We start from the raw sequence: 22,714 nt of genomic DNA, 5'->3' as shown, positions 1-22,714 counted from the left end.
TACTAAACAAAAGACAACAACGGTAATTATAAGGTTATAGCAAGGATTGTGTAGTTACTTGTAACGTGCATTTATTTATTTCTACATCCTTAAACGATTGATGTTTCCGACAACAAGCTCCTTCATTAGGCATGTGATAATATTAATTAAAAATCAATATTTTAAAATCAATTTTCGAATCAATAATTCCACACGTCTAGCCAAGCATATGGCTTATTTTGAATAGGGTTGTTTGGCCAATTGGCTAGAGTGACTGGACAATGAAATATAAGTTCTGGCTGTCTCACCAAAAAATAAACATATGGATAGTACCCAACATTCCTTGTCTGTAGATTTCATCCTGAAAGATATTTTAAGGACAAAATTCCCTTTTGGTTAGGCTTCATCCCTCAAGATCACTTAAGAGCTTCTTTTACACACCCAACGCCCGAGTGTACAAAAACATATACCTTGTTACAATCTGGCAACAGTTCAGGAACATCTTCTTCCAACTAGGTACTCTCTTTTATAAAAGTTTATCGAATGAAGCAGGTATTTTTAGCTTTTGAAGTTCGCAATCATTTCTATGAACAATAAAAAAGAACACAACTATTCTTAAAATTTATCCATTCAATGTGCGCGTTTAATGTTGAACAGTTTTAGCTTCAGCAAGATGCAACAATAAAAACATAATTTCAAATGTAACAATGACAGAGTAACGAAAATGTAATTTCAAATTTAAGCATGACAGACCAATGAAAAACTATTTACAAACGTTATCATGACAGATTGATGAAAATGTAATTTAAAACGTAAGTATGGCAGACCAACAGAAATTTAATTTCAAATTTAAGCATAACAGAACAATAAAAATGCTATTTAAAACTTGAGCAATTAAAAAATAAATAAAAATGCTATTTCAAACTTGACAGACCAACAGCAAATTTAAGCATGAAAGGCCAACAAAAATGTAATTTAATGTTATTTCAAACTGAAGCAATGACAGCTAAATAAAAATGCCATTTCAAACTCAAGAATAAAAATAAGAATTCTATTTCAAACTTAAGCATGACAGACCTATGAAAATGTAATTTTAAACTTAAGCATCAAAGCCTAACTGACAGACTAGATTCTTCGACATATCTAAAATAAGCAACGTCCATTCAATCTGTGTGCTTATTTAGCAATGAAAGTGAAACATGGCAGATGAACAAAAATGATATTTACAGTTACATGTGACAGAGAATATTTACTGAAGAAAACTTGAATACCTACTGGAGAGAACTTGGATGCCTACTTCACACTGTCATCTAGTGTTTAAGATTTCTTTGTAAAGAGGTTTGTCAAGAAAATTTGACATGAAGATACTTCCTCCTAAAAGTAAACTATGATTAAATATTCAAAATAATATAGTATTTGCAACCCAAATAAGATCCTCTTGTAATACCAACCCCACAGTGACTTATACGAGGAATGGTACACTCTCTCCAAGTAATGTTACCTATAATAACAGCACTAAGCTGGATACTCCACCAGACTAGATGAATTCTTGTCCTGGAATCTAGTAGGACCAAGAAAACAAAAGAAAGATATAATGTAATTTAGTTAACCGGTCAATAAGTTTGAAGAGAATTAACATTCCTTACTTTTTTACTATCTCAAGGTTCAAGAGACAAAAGAGAACGGCAATGGAATAATTGAATATCTATGTATCTCATGTAGAGACCATGTGTTAGCCCCAGGAAGGGGCCCCTTGATTTTTGAGAACTTCGACTGAATTAATTAAACGTGTTCGGGCCAAGATCAAAGTGTAGTACCTGTTCTTCAGATGCAACACTTCAATTTCTTGTTCTCTGTCAGTGGAGGAGAAATCCTTCACGACTGAGACAATTTTTTTTATTTTTGTTCCTTTTCTCCGCATTAAAACCTCACCCTGATGTCTAACTGTCCTGTGCGGAGGCATTGTAAATAGGAATATAATTAAACGTGAAAAAACGTAAACGTGACAAAGCTTATACTTTGATGCATATAAAATACGAGGCAACTATTTGATATACGTTTAGCGATGGAAATACTGTATGGCAGATCAACTAACAGACGAACAGGTGCCCCCAGCCTTTCATTGAAATGCAAGGACACTTATCAACTAAAAACTAAAAATAATCTTCATAAAGAAATCGAAAAATTCAGGGGTTTTTTTTTTTTTTTTTTTTTTCAATCAGATGCTTTGGCATTTCACATGCTCCCAAACAAGAATGCAAATCATTCGACCTTTGCCCTATAAACGATGCTAGTTTAGCCTTTTGCGCTTTCAGAAGGTCTCAATAACAGAATAAATTCCAGTTCAAAGAATTACTTTATTTTATATAAAAAAAAAGGAAAAAATAGCAAAGAAAAAGAACATGTTGTTCACGTTGTTGTTGGTCGCTCGACATTTTCTTATAAGCAAAAAAAAATGGTAAGAAAGAAATGGTAGTGAAATCGTTCTGTCGGCTTTGCGTATTTGTCTGCATTTAAGTTCATGACTAAACAAGTCCAGGTTTTAAGTAATTGTTTGTTTATGGCTTATATGCACTGTCTATATTGGTTACTAGTTGAAATATCTGTCCCTGTGTGGGCACCTGAGCTCGGTGAAGAATTAGAATGTTTGATATTTTATTTTTATAAAGTTTAGCATTATTTAAACAAAATACTGATAGAAGCACATCCAATAAATGCCACCAATCGTGCGAAAATGTAATGTTCTGTCAGTATTTGGTTTAATTTTCGATTTCTGAGGGATTATCGAGGCTCGACTATGGTTCGAATGAGATTACCATTTTGTTTTACGTTTTAACTCGTAAAAAAACACTTTAAAATAAGTTAAACCACAAAAAAAATTACCCAGCTAATGTGTTGTTCATTTATTTTTGCATCCCTATTTTTGTTTTGTTGGATATTCTGGAAAACCACCATATAGTGCTCCAAGAAAAGACTTTCGGCAGACGATCTTTATTCTTTTCTTCACTATTTTAACTTTTGGTAACCTGCATCCAACTGTGTAGGGCGTTTGAATACATGTATCCATTGTTCTTTATAGAAGGGCCTTTTTTTTTCTTGTCTTTGACGATCGCTTATTTTGAGAGTATTATATTATTAAGACTAAAATAGAAGAATGGTGACGACATAGGCGTTTTTTGGTTGGGCGGTTCCTTCAGCTGATATCCTATGCAGCTTGTAAGATCCTTGAATATGTTCTGTCAAGTGATATTTCTTCCTCGTATTCCTCTTTTCAAAACAGATTCCACCGTAACCCTAGAACGTTCCTTTGCAGATTAAACTTTGATGATTATCCTAAAGACGAGAGATGCTTATTGACCTTAGTCTTGAAAAGGTCAAGGCTGTAGGTAAGAGGAAAACAGCTAACAGGAAGATATTTCCATAACCTTGCAGCTCTTGGAAAGAAGCTACTAGAAGAAGAAGCTCTATTACAATGAGATATCAAAACAGCAAACTGATGAAGACCACTAGAACAACGAGTCGAACAAGCTGGAACAAAAGAAGCAGGGCATAGATTACACAATTCTGAAGAAACAACTAATTATTTTAACCCTCTGTTTTTTTAGACCTCCAAATTTAAGTATGGTCAGTATTAAATAGGTGACCATTTGAAAGAAACCTATTCTGCAATCATCATCATCATCATCATCATCATCATCATCATCATCATCAGTAGTCCAGCATTTGTTTAAGATGCTGGCATGTGTTGGACAGCTTTCGAAATTGCCTGACAAACTAACCTATCACTAGTCAGGGCTTTATTTAATCCTTTTCCTTTCAAATCCATGCTTATTAGTTCTTCCCATGTGTACTTTGACCTTCTCTTTTGAACTAATCTCGTTGCTTCGCTTGTTTTACATCTACTAACTGAAGAATTCACGTTCATTTTTTGAATGTGGCCAAATCAACAAAGTCTCCTGTTCAGCACACATTTCCCTATACTGCCCAAATTTTCTGAAGTCGTAAAATCCAAGCCTGTCGTTTTGACTCGCATTACACTTCCATCATATCATTCTATCATTTCTCTCCATGCCACGCATGTCTTCAACCTTCACTGTCAGGTTTCACTGTCATGTATCATGTATACTGTGCACACATGCCTGATAGATTTGGTCGATGATGGTACAAATTTCCCTCCAATCTTGTATGCAAAACATGCCTGGTTTCGGCATAAAATGACCCATAAATGGTTGGCATGCCATAAATTCCAACAACAAAAATGGCAAACAACGACTATTATTAGTACTACTATTACAAATGTTACAAATATTACTACTGCTAATACTTTTTTTTTTTTACATGGAGGTCACCACTTATCAAGACCCAGAAGCCACTCGGGGATAAGGGTTATTGTGTGTACAGTAATCATTGGGATAGTATCGTAGTAATAGTTAGTATTGGAGATTTGATAAAGTATCTTACTTAAGGGGGCAGTTCATCAGGAATTTGTTTATGTTGGACTTGAAGACATCCAAGTTGCCTTCGGGAGGGAAACAGGCAAGAGGCAGAGAGTTCCACAGGCGTGTAATTCTAAGAAAGAAGCTTTGTTCATAGAATCTACATTTTGATTTAGGCACGGATAAAGAGTGGGGAAAATTATTGACAGTGGTTTCAGCTAGTCGGGTGTTTTTCGTGAAAGATTAGCAAGGGGGGACCATAGAATGGAGCTCAGACGAGCACTTGCTCGCAACGTCTCACCCACTAGGCAACGAAGCCTATTTTGTACTCTGTCAAGGCAGGATAGGCTGTTTTTAGCAGCTCCTGCCCAGATGTGGCAGCAGTACTCCATCCTTGGGCGTACTTGGCTTTTATATAGATAGAGAATTGCATCATTAGTGAGATATCTTCTGCAGAGGTAGAAGGATTCCACCATTTTCCCAGCGACCGGGGCAACAGACTTGATGTATGTGTTCCATTTCAGATCAGGAGTTAAGGTCAAACCCAGAAGCTTATCAAAACATGGGGCCTCCCCTAGATGAGAGCCATCCATTTCAATTGATGTAAGATGGGGATCAGAGCATTTATGATGTAATTACAGGAGCTTGGTCTTAGATGCATTAAAGGTAACCAGCCACCTCTTCCTCCACTGTACCATGCACGCAAGATCCGACGAGAGAGAATCAGAGAGAACATTGTCATTTACAGCCTTTGATGTGTTACCATAGATAGTCGTGTCATCAGCATAGATATCAACGAATGATTTTAGTATGTGTTTTGGGAGATCATTAATGTAGATGAAGAAGAGAGTTGGGCCCAGGATGGACCCCTGAGGGACTCCAGCATTAATACTGTGGGCCTCTGATTTCTGCCCATCAACCACTACTCTTATGAGCCTATCAGAGAGAAATGATTTAATGATTGAGAAAATATTTCCAGTTATACCGTATCTGGAAATCTTGTGAAGTAGGCCTTTATGCCATACCTTATTGGAAGCCTTTAATATGTCAAGAGCAATTGTCCTAGAAATGAAACCAGTGTCGAGAGATTCGCTAATCCTATGAGATATAACCGTTAGCACATCTGCTGTAGATCTAGCAGAATGGAAACCATATTGCGTGTCACTAAGAAGGTTATTTCTGCTGAGGTGGTTGACTACTTCTCTATTTAATATGGATTCCAGAAACTTACTCATGACACTCAGGAGACTTATTGGTCTGTACTGAGAGGATGACCGATCACCTGAATTCTTAAATACATGGCATACTGATGAGGTTTTCCAGGGTGTTGAGAAGCACTTCTCCTTAAGGCAACACTTAAACAGTTTGGTAAGTATGGGGGCAAGTTCTGGCTGGAGCTTTTTTAACACTATAATTGGAATACCGTCAGGACCAGTTGCTTTACTGGAATCAAGGTTCATGATTAGCTTGGCGACCTCACGCACAGATATTTGTATGTTACCTCGCGTGTTGTGTGTTATAGAAGGAAATACAGGGTTGATGGCCTTCGTCGCATAGGGTAGAATTTGGTGCAAAATTCTTGGCAAATAGTTTGGCCTTGTCGGATGCTGACGAGATGACCTCAGTTCCATTGATGATAGTTGGGATAGCACGCACGCTTCTGTTTAGGATCCTATTTGCTATTTGCCAGAACTGGTGGGAACCAAGTCGCTGCTCAGCTACTTCGGATTTAATGGATTAAGCATATAGCTCCCTTGCATTTTTTATTACTCTTTTACAGTGGTTGCTGGCGGTCCTGAAAGCAGCTTTAGTCTCAGTGCTTCTATTACGTTGGTAGCTATGGAAAAAGTGGTTTCTGTGCACGATGGCAGCAGCACATTCAGGGGAGAATCATGGCTGGCTGTTAGGTTTTTGTTGGAATTTTTTGGATGATATGAATTGGTCTATGCCTAAAATTAACCATTCGGTCAGGTCTGATACTATAGAGGACACATCCTTTTTAAACATGGAATGCAGAGGTAGATCAGATATGAATGTACGGAAGATATCCCAGTCAGTCATAGAGTATCGGTACACAGTACAGTGGAGAGGTACGTCTGTAGACTTATTATATTTCATTTTTATCTTAATTGATACAAAAGAGTGGTCAGAGGATCCCAGAGGAGATAGAACGGAACATGAGCATAGCTCAGGGGAAGTGGAGAGAAAAAGGTCTAGAAGGCTTGTATACTGACTGGTAGTATCGGGCACATGGATGAGCTCACGAACAATCTGAGTGAGGTCATAGGCAATGGCAAAATCATGACAGAACCTCCCCTCATCATCTGTCTTATTTGAGTGGGTCAGCCATTCCACATTATGGACATTGAAGTCAACGCAAATGTGAATGTTAGCCGAGGGATGAACAGACAGGATATGGTCAATTTTCTCCGTTATATTCTTAAAGATAGTAACTCCACTGTCGTGGGGGCAATAGAGGGCAAATATAAACCCGGAAGCACATATAAGGGCATATAAGGTAAATTAGGGTCTTCTCTGGAGATATCCCTGCCACACGGGAAGCCATCTTTAATGTAGGCACATATTCCATGCCCATGGCGATCTTGGGGGTCAGATTTAGATGTTAAGTTAGAGTATCCGTTAATTATGAACTCATCTAGGGAGGTGGTCGGCCCTATTCCAGTTTTGCTTACAAAGAATATGTCCGGTTTTGTCTCCTGTAATTGGGTTTCAATCTCTGGAAGGTTGGAACGTAGACCCCTGATGTTGGAGAAGGAGACATGGTAGTAGGGGTCTATGTTGGAGGATGGGGTTCTAGGTTTATTCGTGTGTTTTTTTTTTTTTTGAGATCTTCTGTTATGTTCACGCTGATAACTTTTTTTTTTTTAGATCTTCTGTTATGTTCGTGCTGATAACTGATTATGACAGTAATATGTGCTTGCCAAGCGGCTGTCAACCAATCATCTATAAGTGATCACATTATATACAGATAAAACGACAAACAATTTTGACCAACAATCTTCTCTGGCTTTGGTGTTGGAGATAGGTTCAATCCCTGCAGCAATCCAATAACTTTGGGGTATTTTGTTTATTAGAATCGATCAAAATAACAGATTACAGAATGTGAACGTATTGACAGACAATGTTCTTCTTTTTTCCCTGGTTTCTTTCGAATGTTCCCTTTTTTATGTAATGTTTTGGTGACTTTTTTCTTAAAAACCGCTGCACATCGAAATTACTACAACTTACATTCTCACATCATGATCATATATTATTATAGTTATATTCGAAAACAAGGCTACATCAAAGAGAGGTCACTCTCATTTTCTCGTCCATGATTGCCAGATTGGCTATTTTAAAGACAAAATTTGTGAATTTGGCCTTTTTTGAAGTAGTTTGACCTTCAAAAATTGTTTCAAAACGTAACGTACGAACTAAGGAAGGAACAGAATAATTTGAATAATTTGATTAAAAGAATATTCTCTTCTGAATAGTTGTATTTACAAACTATGAGGGACGTTCCAAAAGTAATTCCTCCTATTTTTATTCCTCCCAAATGGATCACAGGGGATTGCAAATTCTATTGTTATGATGACTGAATTGATGCATTAATGACCTGAAAACTTCATCGCTCTGTTGTGGTATAAGACTCTAAGAAAGACACCCCTGTCATAACGTGCGTCAGAAGCGGAGATGCGTTATTGAATTATTGGCAAAAGTGCATTGAGAACAGTGGTGACTATGTAGAAAAATAAATTCTGGGGCATCATTTAATGATACCACTCTCGTCTTCGTAGTTCTTCAAAAAGTTAAAATAGGAGGCTTTACTTTTGGAATGGCCGTCGTATGACACAACAGAAATTAAACATACAAGGTAGACTGTTACATACAGTTAATGCACGTCAAAAAACAATCGAATGCGCATAATTGTATAATAAAGAAAATAAGTTGTTCATATTATTTGGATTATCGAACTACTGTTCTCATCTTGAGTGTGATTTTTACAACGTTTCGGTCGATGTAACCTCCGACCTTCTTCGGGTGTATCTAGTCAAACTCAGGAATGTTTCTGCTGAGTCAGGAATTTGGACGGAATTTTGAACGAAACCCTTTATTTACTTCACAGGGGTAGCGTGCTCTTGTTCTGTCAGCCATGACTGTATAAAGGTCCTAAGTAATTCGCAATTGTATTTTTTTTAGTCGCCCACACTGAGGATTAAACCTTCAACCTTCAGGAGAATATCACTTTATACAATTGATTTTTCCAAGTTCTCTAATTACTGCGCCATGGATCCTTGATATTTCCCTCTACTCTATTTACTGTCCTGTCTACTTAAAAATTCCTTGGATTGGGGATACCAGTCAGTGTTTGGGTAGACAAATCATTAAATCTGTATCAAATTGCTACCCGTCCCTTGCTCTGCGTTTGGACTTTGGTGTAAAGTCTGCATTTCCTCTAGTTGTTAAGAATGGTTTACCTTACATCACAAAAAAGTAATGTAGTTTATGAATTTAATTGTCAGTGTGTCACTGACTATGTAGGTTGAACCTCCTTAAATTTGTAGACTCGAATTAACCAACATATTCCAGTAAAAATAAGATTAGGCAAGCCTTGTCGCTCTCCTTCACTCCCTCCCTTTCCACCTTGGAATCTGCCATTTGCCAACACCTCCATGAAAACCCAGCGTGTGCAAATGTGTATAAATGTGTATAAAATGGAGTGTTTTAGAATTTTACACCGGGCTTGCAGATTTTGGAGTCAGTCTCCATTCTTTCACGTAGACCCTCTCTCCGTCAGCAGAAAGAATTCGTCAAGTGATTAGAAAATATATTTTAACTCTCCCCTTCCTCCCCACTTGTACATATATTTTACATAATTGTAAATATCTTATTTTATTCATATTCCCACCCGTCTCTTTTTTTTTTCTCCCTCAATAAAATTTACATGCACATCCCATTAAGACTCTGCTCTTATGTGATATTTTTATTTATTTTTTGCACAGACCAACGATTAACTCCTGATGAGTTTGTTGGTGAAAGGGGTTTTTCCGGCTATTTTCTTTAAAGGAATATCTATCTATCTATCTATCTATCTATCTATATATATATATATATATATATATATATATATATATATATATATATATATATATATATATATATATATATATATATATATAAATTAATAATAATGTACCTACTTTCCAAGTTCAAAGGTTATATTCAATCGTACCATTCAGTTTTTCAGCATATCAAAATTTCCGTGCAATTTACAGACCTGTTTCGTTACGTCTAAACAATCATTATTTATATGTTAATATTGAATGTTTTCTTGCGTATATTCATTATGATAGTATGAACAGTTACCTCCCCTTAGCGAACTCTCTAAGGAACAGAGTTTTAAATATAGAACCACTTCCGTTTAGGCGTTTTTTTTTCAGAAGAATAAAATTGGAGTTCATATCATGACTCCTTTAACTGCATCTCATGCGTTGCCGTCCTTCCTTCCATAAAAATGATAATATTTCATGGTGGCAGCGATGGTTATCTTTGCAATGCCCTGCTGAACAGATGAATGTGTTAAAAACATACGAGCGTCCTAAAAAAAAAACGGAACCAGAAAAAAAAAATAATACAAACGGCGCTATGCTACGAACTGTGACTAAACTTTATTTTCGTCTTTCAAATGTAAAACTTCTGTGAGAGGATAAAATAACAAAAAAAAATTAAATTAAAAATATATATATGACGGACGCCGTGAAATAAAAAAAAATGAATTTAATATCGTCGTGATCTAAACATTAAAACAATGGCTACAAATGAGCCGTCTATGTGTTGGACATCCGCGGACCTAACTGAAACATTTAGATTATTTAAGCAGTGTTGTAACCTTTATTTCTCGGCCAAAAATATTCCGTTGGAAAAACAGGTTGACCACATTTTGTTACTGTCAGGAGAACAAGGCCTTAAAAGGTACAACACTTGGTCATTTGAAAACAAGGCCGACAGAAATAATCCAGAAATAATTTGGCAAAAATTCAAAGAAAGACTGCAGCCACAATTAAATTTACACATTGCTCGTTTTGATCTGCGTCAGAATAAACAATGGGAGTCAGAGAGTTTCGATGATTTTCTAGCTTGATGTAAATTGCAGGCATTAAAAGTGCAAATTATGGGATATCCAGGAAACAGAAGAACGACTCATCGAGCAGTTCATATCTGGAACGAAGCACCCAGAATTTCAAAAACAACTTATAGCGAAGGGTAAAGATCTAACACTGCAGGAAGTTATAGACTGTGGCAGGACACAGTAAGCTTCCATAGACCATATGAGACATCTAGCTGAACTAGACGAACGGATAAAGCAAGAAATAGATGCAGTGCGATGCCAGCATTGTAAACAATGCGGAGACTCCCACCCGAGTGGAAAATGTCCGGCATGGGGTACCATATGTTCAGCTTGTGGATTAAAAAATCATTGGGCCAGAGTCTGGACGAACAAAAATGAAAATGCAGAACATGGAAAGAAAAAAGTAATAAACCAGAACGCACAGAAATACAAAAGAACCAGTACAAGCACCAGAACCACAGCAACCGGATGCACTCGGTAAATACCTCTCAGAGGGAGAATGAAGGGATGTTTAACAAGTTTGAACAAAGCGACAATCAAACAGAGATTTTCACAAACCTTGTAATTAAGCTTCCCAACCTCCCAGGCACCCATTTACTGAAAGCTAAGGTTAATACAGGAGCCGAAGGCAACATATTTCCATTATGTACTTTCCGGAAGATGTTCCCACACCTGATAAATGCAGCAGGACAGCAACTCTCCGGTGCAACAAACGATGAACCAACTGTTTTAACAGCATATAATGGTTCTCACATTACATAGCACGGATCCATTAAAATAGCTTGTTCACACAAAGGAAAATGGAAGACCCTCAAGTTCTTTGTTGTGACAACAGAAGGGCCTACTATCATAGGGCTACTTTCGACCAGAGATCTTAAACTGGTAACTCTACACTGTGCGATCCAGGAAACTCCAGTCTCAATAAAATCAACACAAGATCTGGTAAATATGTACCCAGACCGTTTTGACAATATCGCCAATTTTGAGAGTGAATATCATTGTCCTGAAACCAGACAACCACCCTGTTATACATGCACAGAGGAAATGTCCCATGCATATGAGGGAAGAAATCCAGACCGAATTGGAGAATATGGCGAAACAAGGTGTTATACGAAAAGTAACCGAGCCTTCATAATGGGTCAACAGCTTGGTCTATGTGCGTAAAGGCAATGGAAAACTCTGCCTGTGTTTAGATCCGAAAGATTTAAACAAGGCTATCATGAGATGCCATTACAAGACCCCTTCAATGGGATAACTTGCACATAAACTCTCTGGTGCCAAATATTTTTCTAAATTGGATGCCAAAAATGGATATTGGTCCATCAAACTTGATGCAGCCTCACAACTGTTGACTACCTTCAACTCCCCTTTTGGAAGATTTTGTTTCCAACAGATGCCCTTTGGTCTGGTGATGTCTCAGGATGTGTTTATCGAGAAGATGGACGTGATTCTGGAAAAGTTTCCTGGAACTCTTTGGAGAAACCTAAGAAGAGCATGTCAAAAACCTTCACAACTTAATGAGAATTGCACAGAAGGAAGGACTTTGTTTCAACCGTGGAAAGTGTGCCATCAATGAGAAACAAATTCATTTTTTTGGTGAATGATATGTACCCTGATCCCAAAAAGGTAACAGAAATAAAATTGTTACCTAGTCCATTAAATACCACTGGCCTGCAGAGGGTGCTAGCACCTGCATGGCACTTTTCATCCCACACCTGTTAGATCTCCTAAAAGAGAAGTGGGGTACCAGTGGACAGAAAATCACGAGAGATCCCTTCAGCAAATCAAGGATCTAATTTGCAAAGATGTGTTGCTGTCATACTTTGACCCTTCAAAGCAAACTGTTATCAAGGTCGATGCATCAAGTAGAGGACTTGGTGTCGCTCTCCTTCAAGAAGGTAAACCCATAGCATTTGCATCAAAATCTTTAACAGAGACTGAGCAACGCTATGCCAACATAGATCAGGAGCTCCTTGCAGTTGCTTTTGGCTGTGAACGATTCCGGACTTATATATATGGAAGTGCATTCCAGGTGGAAAGTGATCATAAGCCTCTGGAAATGATCAGCTTAAAAAATTTGGTTGCAGTTCCACCTCGCCTCCAATGCCCAGGCAATGGAATCTGCATTTAAAAAATCTGCTTTAAGTGGTCGTGACTTGGACATGGTATTACTATGCCTGCGTTCGACTCCTCTAGTTCATGCCATTCCATCACCAGGGGAGCTCCTATACCAAAGGAAGCTAGCTGGGAACATTCCCAGTCAAATGCACCAACCAGAACGCTAACAAGGAGAAGATAATGGTACGACTGTATCAGAGGCAAGAAAATCAGAAGATGTACCACGATCAACATGCAAAAGATCTGCCCAGACTGCACACTCGGACAACCTTTATGTGTGTTAGATAAAGAAGCAGACGAGTGGTCCCCTGCACTTGTCACATAAATGGGCCAAGAACCGAGGTCCTACATAGTACAGACCCCTTATGGAAAAACTCTGCGTCGAAATCGTCAACACCTTAAAGTAGACCCCTCCAGAAGCACATCACGTCCAGAGGTACACTCCACTGAGGTTTCTCAGGAGCCTGCCAGAGACTGGTCGTCCAGTATAGAAGCAAACAACACACAAAGGCAACAGTCACCTGTTGAATAAATACTCAGACAACCATACAACCACCAGATCTGGACGTATTATCAGACCCCCCAAAAGATTTAGAAATGAAACAATTACTGATTGACTTTTTTTTATTATTTATCTTTGATTTTGTCTCATCGGTTTTAACGATTTTCCTTTTTCTATCTTTTTATCGAATTATTGAAAGAAGGGGGATGTGATAGTATGAACACTTACCTCCACTTAGCGAACTCTCTAAGGAATAGAGTTTTAAATATAGAACCACTTCCGTTTAGGCGGGGTTTTCAGAAGAATAAAAAATGGAGCTCATATCATGACTCCTTTAACTGCATCTCACGCGTTGTCGTCCTTCCTTCCATAAAAATTATATTTCACTCATCAAAGAAAATGATCAGAATGAAGTAAGCCCATACACTGTCGGAAAAACTTCTATGGAAGAATTAACATCGTATATTTATTTAGATAGTCATCTTAGTTTATTTTTTTGTTGTATTTTTCTATTTATATATCGTCTGTGATTATATTTAACACACGTGAAGCTTCTAAACTATAAAGATTAGTATACTCAAGAGATGAAATGGAATCGAAAATGCGTATTTTAACAAAACACGCACTCACACATATATATATATATATATATATATATATATATATATATATATATGATGCATATAAAATGTACTTATATAATATTGAGCAGATGTTAAAATCGCATTCTAAGTAAAAACTCTTTGATATACTTACGTATTGTGCGAAAATAACTATCCTCACTAAAAATTAGGAAATATTATCTAGTAGGATTTTAATAAAAATCAGTTTTCGTATTTTGCCGATCTGCTATTTATTATTATTATTATTATTATTATGTTAAATAACATACTGACTTATCTCCTCCTGATCAAGTTGATTTCTGCTCTTAACAGAATTTTTGTTTTAATTCTTGAAGCTATTTAGATTAAAACTAAACACCCTACAATTAATGATGTTAATTACGAAACTCGTCATAACATTTTAAATTGTCGGGTATATGAATTAATATTAACAAATTCTTAGCCGTTAGACAATATCTTTTTGGAATTTTGCGCGTTAATCACGTTCGTATACAACATTTCATTATTATAAATACTTATTTGAAAGTCATAAATTACTAGCCGTTAAAAACTAAACAATAAAAGACATAGTTGTATACACACGAAAACTAACCCTCACACCACCACTGATGACGATTTGGTGAATCAAATCGAATGTACTCATCAATAAAGAAAAAAATGAAACAAGTAACCCATAGAACTTATATACAGCAGAACCCCGGAATACGGCATTAAAAATTAGTAACAAAATACAGTACAGAGTATAATACACATGCATATCATCAAATAACACAAATAACACCGTAATGCGAGGCAAATACTGTAACCAGGCACCGGAAAAACATTGTATTCCACATCGTAACCTGAAAAAACGTATCCTCGTACATCGTATCCCGGGTTATAGTGTATATTGATTTGACCGAAATACTGAATGGGTTATTTGGAAAATTGAAAAGCAGTCTCATTAAAACACTGTAATTTTTAATAACATTTGACTGAATAAAAACGTATTGCCTAAACACATAATGCCTACTGGAGAGAACTTAAATGCCTACTAGGCATTATCCTTGAGTATCTTAGGGCTCTTTGTACAGGGGTTTGTCCAGGCAACCTGGCATGAGAATACTTTTTACGAGTAAACCCTGACTAAATATTCAAAATAACATAGTATTTGCAGTACAAATAAGATACCTGGCTTTTATGATGAACGGTACACTTTCTCCAAATGATTTTACCTCAAGTAACAGAACTAAGCTGGATACTCCACCAGACTAGATGAATTCAGAATCATTCTTTGAATTCGTCCAGAGAATGATTCTAGACACATAAATCTGGCCAACAGGCGTCTTTGATAATGTCATCATCAACTGCAAGGGCAACTCCAAGGGCTAGTGAACTAGGGTCCACCCAGACTGTGAACTCGCTCCTGTTAACGCACCAGTTCCCTCGCACGTCACGAGTATCCTGGCCACAGTTTCCGTCAGCATGCTCAGAAGCGTGGCATCATGCACTTTATCGTCCCAATGATACAGATATGGCACAACGTTTTATGGCCGCCACTACCACCCTGAGCCAACCACACACAGGGAAGTGGCCCACCAGCTTTCAACAACCAGAAAAAACGCTCTGACGAGTGATGTTGGATGGGACTTCCAGAATGTCACCACCTCTCCTCCAGTAGAGCCCCTCCTTGCTGCTGCTTACACGCAGACCAAGTACTTTTGCCCCGTCTCAAAGTGCTCTTTGAACGACCAGGCAGACATGAGGCTCTCATTTACAAAGATATCGTCGATGTAAGACGATGTTGCCTGGCACACAGCCTCATCCTGTTGCTGGATCGTATGCATAATTGCCGTCATAATGCCTGGTGCCATGTTGAGACCGAACCCTAGCCTGGTCAGACAATAGCGAGTTCCTTTAACTTCCACAGTCTGAAATGGCCATAGTGCTTTTTCAATGCGTATCTGCAGGTAGGCTCTGCGCAAGTCCAGAATTGCTACGAATTAATTTGAGCACACAAACATCTGCCCCTGCTGTGTATGGGTCGACATGTTCATTAAGCTCACAGTAGTCCATGAGGGGTCAGAGCGCCTGTTTGCTATTTTGTAAGACGCCCATCAGGGGAATCAGTCCTCGTGGGGGAGGGGGGGGCTCATTCTACAGATATGGAAGCAGCCATGGTTAACTAAAGATGATTATCCCATAAGAACCCCCCCAAAAAAAAAACTAATAGGCAATTAATTAAAATAAATGTTTAAAAGAATATGCAAATTAGCTAGATCTTTTGTAGATGAATGCAATTCCACGACCCATATATAACACAGTTGTATTTTCTTTTTAAATAAATAGAAAAAAGGCTTTTAATATGAATATCAATACGCAAAAAAGAACACATTTATAGGAGTATAGATAGATAGATAGATACACTCATAAGCAAAAAAAAATGGGTCAAGCGTGAAAGAAGGAAGAAATCGATTTTTCTATGAATTTTTGTTAATTTTAACTGAAAATTTATATTTTGCAGATCATTATTATTACAGCATATAATAGTGGAAAACCTAAAAATGGCAATGGCGAGGATATAAAAAGCCGAATTGCAGGGTTAAGGCAGTTGAAAATGATTTACAGATGTTTGATATTTTAAGAAAAGAAAATGTGAAAACATCTCTTTCTGTAGTGAAACGAATTGGTCAAAGGTTCGAAGTCGAATGCTTGGTAAAAAGGAAATCTGGATCTGGTCGCCCTAGATCATCGACTTTGAAGGATGACCACAGGCTTAAATGAACTGTTTTGAAGAATTGAAAGAAAACTTATGTTGACCATAGCAAAGAATTCAAAACAATTCTCTTTCTAGATATACAATATCTAGACGAATGAAAAAAATGGGATTTTCTTCTAAAGGTATGCAAAGACGCCATTTTTATCTAAGAAGAACATCAATGATAGAAGGAGATTTTTCTCATGTTATGGCAAAAAAGATACAGACTGGTTTAGGAATGTTTTCTGTTTAGATGAATCAAGATCTTATCTTGTTAGTGATGCTCTCGAACGGTGCAATCGGAGAACTGGAAAAAGGTTTTCACCAGGTTGCATAAAAACGACAGTTAAATACGAAAATGGAGTGATAATGGTATGGGGAACTTTTACTGCAGCAGGATTTGGGGAACATATTAGATGCGAGAAGTCAATCAATGCAAAGGAATACATTCGAATATTAGAAATAGGACTGTTACCAAGTATCCAGAAGCTGGGAATATCCCAGAACATTATTTTTCCACATAAGGCCCCTGCACATACTGCTAAAATCACAAGAAAATGGTTTTCTGATAATTCAATTAATGTGATATTTTTGCCAGGTGAAAGCCCCGATTTAAACCCAATTGAGAATATTTGGTCCATAATATCTCGTGCATTGGCTGTATGAACATTTTCGAACAATGACAAACTGTGGGAAGTTGTGCAAAGCAAATGGAATAGCATCTCCTCTTCACAGTGTTCCACTTTGGTTGAGAACATATCTAAAATGATTGATCTTTTAAAGAAATCAAAAGGGAATGCGATTCCATACTAAGCATTTATTAAAGTAAGTGTCTTGTTCTGTGTTATAAGCCTCGTTTTTTCCTTGCTCAATTGTTCATTGTTTAATATAGCTTTATATATATTTAATATAGCTTTCAATAGATTGTATAAAATTTGTTCAGGCCATTTTTTTCTTTTGCTCACGAGTGTATATATAACACTATAAATTATATTTTACATGAATTTATTGTTTGATAGGATATTCAAATAATATATATATATATATATATATATATATATATATATATATATATATATATATAATGAGCTACAGACACGCGTTTCATAATTCATAACTCATCGGTGTGGCTGAACCTAGCGAAATTCGGAACCAGAACTTTTGAGTCTAAAGCTATAATACTAAACTGCATCTTTGTAGATGTTATTGACTTGTTTATTTATTTATTTCGTTTTTGATAATTTTGAACGAATTCAATTAATTATAGAACGCATTTTTACCATAATTTTATATATATATATATATATATATATATATATATATATATATATATATATATATATATATATATATATATGCGGTCAATGGGATAATTTAACGTATGAAACTTGCTTGTCAAATTGATTTTGACGGATGATAAGTATATAATAATTTATTTATCCATAAAATATATCACGTCATTAACAAATTATGAAAACAGTATAAAGTGCGGCTCATTTTTTACTTGGAAATTTTATGTTAATTTTATATCCATTTGTGTAAGGTGAAACATAACACAGTTTATGGATGATTTTACACAAAGAAATTTGGTCAATTTCATGAGCTTTTCGATGATGGAAAAATTTAACACCAATAAATTGCTGTACTTCATTAAACTATAATTCATATTCAAGAGAATTCCATTGTATTATATAACCTAATTTTGATCTAAAACTAGATATTTTAAATAGCGTTTTACCTCGCTTTTGTTTAATCTATAATGTAAAAGGAAGTTGTCTGTGTGTATGTGTGTATGTGTGTATGTTGGTATGTCCGACTAAAAGTAAAAAACGACAAAGCACACCAAATTTGGTATTTTTTTATCAGCATTGCCTCAAATGAATAATATATGAAAGAAAAATGCGAGAAAATATATAGGGGAGAGAAACAACAAACATAGGTGTTACAGAAGTAATGCATTGTGATCCTAATTACAATAAGAAAAACACTTCTTGGGACAAAAATAGAAAACTAATAATGAAATAAATAAATATTGCTTACTTTGTGTTAATGAGAATTGCACAGAAGGAAGGACTTTGTTTCAACCGTGGAAAGTGTGCCATCAATGAGAAACAAATTCATTTTTTTGGTGAATGATATGTACCCTGATCCCAAAAAGGTAACAGAAATAAAATTGTTACCTAGTCCATTAAATACCACTGGCCTGCAGAGGGTGCTAGCACCTGCATGGCACTTTTCATCCCACACCTGTTAGATCTCCTAAAAGAGAAGTGGGGTACCAGTGGACAGAAAATCACGAGAGATCCCTTCAGCAAATCAAGGATCTAATTTGCAAAGATGTGTTGCTGTCATACTTTGACCCTTCAAAGCAAACTGTTATCCAGGTCGATGCATCAAGTAGAGGACTTGGTGTCGCTCTCCTTCAAGAAGGTAAACCCATAGCATTTGCATCAAAATCTTTAACAGAGACTGAGCAACGCTATGCCAACATAGAGCAGGAGCTCCTTGCAGTTGCTTTTGGCTGTGAACGATTCCGGACTTATATATATGGAAGTGCATTCCAGGTGGAAAGTGATCATAAGCCTCTGAAAATGATCAGCTTAAAAAATTTGGTTGCAGTTCCACCTCGCCTCCAATGCCCAGGCAATGGAATCTGCATTTAAAAAATCTGCTTTAAGTGGTCGTGACTTGGACATGGTATTACTATGCCTGCGTTCGACTCCTCTAGTTCATGCCATTCCATCACCAGGGGAGCTCCTATACCAAAGGAACCTAGCTGGGAACATTCCCAGTCAAATGCACCAACCAGAACGCTAACAAGGAGAAGATAATGGTACGACTGTATCAGAGGCAAGAAAATCAGATGTACCACGATCAACATGCAAAGGATCTGCCCAGACTGCACACTCGGACAACCTTTATGTGTGTTAGATAAAGAAGCAGACGAGTGGTCCCCTGCACTTGTCACATAAATGGGCCAAGAACCGAGGTCCTACATAGTACAGACCCCTTATGGAAAAACTCTGCGTCGAAATCGTCAACACCTTAAAGTAGACCCCTCCAGAAGCACATCACGTCCAGAGGTACACTCCACTGAGGTTTCTCAGGAGCCTGCCAGAGACTGGTCGTCCAGTATAGAAGCAAACAACACACAAAGGCAACAGTCACCTGTTGAATAAATACTCAGACAACCATACAACCACCAGATCTGGACGTATTATCAGACCCCCCAAAAGATTTAGAAATGAAACAATTACTGATTGACTTTTTTTTATTATTTATCTTTGATTTTGTCTCATCGGTTTTAACGATTTTCCTTTTTCTATCTTTTTATCGAATTATTGAAAGAAGGGGGATGTGATAGTATGAACACTTACCTCCACTTAGCGAACTCTCTAAGGAATAGAGTTTTAAATATAGAACCACTTCCGTTTAGGCGGGGTTTTCAGAAGAATAAAAAATGGAGCTCATATCATGACTCCTTTAACTGCATCTCACGCGTTGTCGTCCTTCCTTCCATAAAAATTATATTTCACTCATCAAAGAAAATGATCAGAATGAAGTAAGCCCATACACTGTCGGAAAAACTTCTATGGAAGAATTAACATCGTATATTTATTTAGATAGTCATCTTAGTTTATTTTTTTGTTGTATTTTTCTATTTATATATCGTCTGTGATTATATTTAACACACGTGAAGCTTCTAAACTATAAAGATTGGTATACTCAAGAGATGAAATGGAATCGAAAATGCGTATTTTAACAAAACACGCACTCACACATACATATATATATATATATATATATATATATATATATATATATATATATATATGATGCATATAAAATGTACTTATATAATATTGAGCAGATGTTAAAATCGCATTCTAAGTAAAAACTCTTTGATATACTTACGTATTGTGCGAAAATAACTATCCTCACTAAAAATTAGGAAATATTATCTAGTAGGATTTTAATAAAAATCAGTTTTCGTATTTTGCCGATCTGCTATTTATTATTATTATTATTATTATTATGTTAAATAACATACTGACTTATCTCCTCCTGATCAAGTTGATTTCTGCTCTTAACAGAATTTTTGTTTTAATTCTTGAAGCTATTTAGATTAAAACTAAACACCCTACAATTAATGATGTTAATTACGAAACTCGTCATAACATTTTAAATTGTCGGGTATATGAATTAATATTAACAAATTCTTAGCCGTTAGACAATATCTTTTTGGAATTTTGCGCGTTAATCACGTTCGTATACAACATTTCATTATTATAAATACTTATTTGAAAGTCATAAATTACTAGCCGTTAAAAACTAAACAATAAAAGACATAGTTGTATACACACGAAAACTAACCCTCACACCACCACTGATGACGATTTGGTGAATCAAATCGAATGTACTCATCAATAAAGAAAAAAATGAAACAAGTAACCCATAGAACTTATATACAGCAGAACCCCGGAATACGGCATTAAAAATTAGTAACAAAATACAGTACAGAGTATAATACACATGCATATCATCAAATAACACAAATAACACCGTAATGCGAGGCAAATACTGTAACCAGGCACCGGAAAAACATTGTATTCCACATCGTAACCTGAAAAAACGTATCCTCGTACATCGTATCCCGGGGTTATAGTGTATATTGATTTGACCGAAATACTGAATGGGTTATTTGGAAAATTGAAAAGCAGTCTCATTAAAACACTGTAATTTTTAATAACATTTGACTGAATAAAAACGTATTGCCTAAACACATAATGCCTACTGGAGAGAACTTAAATGCCTACTAGGCATTATCCTTGAGTATCTTAGGGCTCTTTGTACAGGGGTTTGTCCAGGCAACCTGGCATGAGAATACTTTTTACGAGTAAACCCTGACTAAATATTCAAAATAACATAGTATTTGCAGTACAAATAAGATACCTGGCTTTTATGATGAACGGTACACTTTCTCCAAATGATTTTACCTCAAGTAACAGAACTAAGCTGGATACTCCACCAGACTAGATGAATTCAGAATCATTCTTTGAATTCGTCCAGAGAATGATTCTAGACACATAAATCTGGCCAACAGGCGTCTTTGATAATGTCATCATCAACTGCAAGGGCAACTCCAAGGGCTAGTGAACTAGGGTCCACCCAGACTGTGAACTCGCTCCTGTTAACGCACCAGTTCCCTCGCACGTCACGAGTATCCTGGCCACAGTTTCCGTCAGCATGCTCAGAAGCGTGGCATCATGCACTTTATCGTCCCAATGATACAGATATGGCACAACGTTTTATGGCCGCCACTACCACCCTGAGCCAACCACACACAGGGAAGTGGCCCACCAGCTTTCAACAACCAGAAAAAACGCTCTGACGAGTGATGTTGGATGGGACTTCCAGAATGTCACCACCTCTCCTCCAGTAGAGCCCCTCCTTGCTGCTGCTTACACGCAGACCAAGTACTTTTGCCCCGTCTCAAAGTGCTCTTTGAACGACCAGGCAGACATGAGGCTCTCATTTACAAAGATATCGTCGATGTAAGACGATGTTGCCTGGCACACAGCCTCATCCTGTTGCTGGATCGTATGCATAATTGCCGTCATAATGCCTGGTGCCATGTTGAGACCGAACCCTAGCCTGGTCAGACAATAGCGAGTTCCTTTAACTTCCACAGTCTGAAATGGCCATAGTGCTTTTTCAATGCGTATCTGCAGGTAGGCTCTGCGCAAGTCCAGAATTGCTATGAATTAATTTGAGCACACAAACATCTACCCCTGCTGTGTATGGGTCGACATGTTCATTAAGCTCACAGTAGTCCATGAGGGGTCAGAGCGCCTGTTTGCTATTTTGTAAGACGCCCATCAGGGGAATCAGTCCTCGTGGGGGGGGGCTCATTCTACAGATATGGAAGCAGCCATGGTTAACTAAAGATGATTATCCCATAAGAACCCCCCCCCAAAAAAAAACTAATAGGCAATTAATTAAAATAAATGTTTAAAAGAATATGCAAATTAGCTAGATCTTTTGTAGATGAATGCAATTCCACGACCCATATATAACACAGTTGTATTTTCTTTTTAAATAAATAGAAAAAAGGCTTTTAATATGAATATCAATACACAAAAAAGAACACATTTATAGGAGTATAGATAGATAGATAGATAGATACAC

Source organism: Euprymna scolopes, chromosome 21 (genome assembly GCF_053919585.1).
Source record: "Euprymna scolopes isolate OS-2025 chromosome 21, ASM5391958v1, whole genome shotgun sequence".
Classification (NCBI taxonomy): domain Eukaryota; kingdom Metazoa; phylum Mollusca; class Cephalopoda; order Sepiida; family Sepiolidae; genus Euprymna; species Euprymna scolopes.
Note: the sequence above shows the minus strand (reverse complement) of the source record.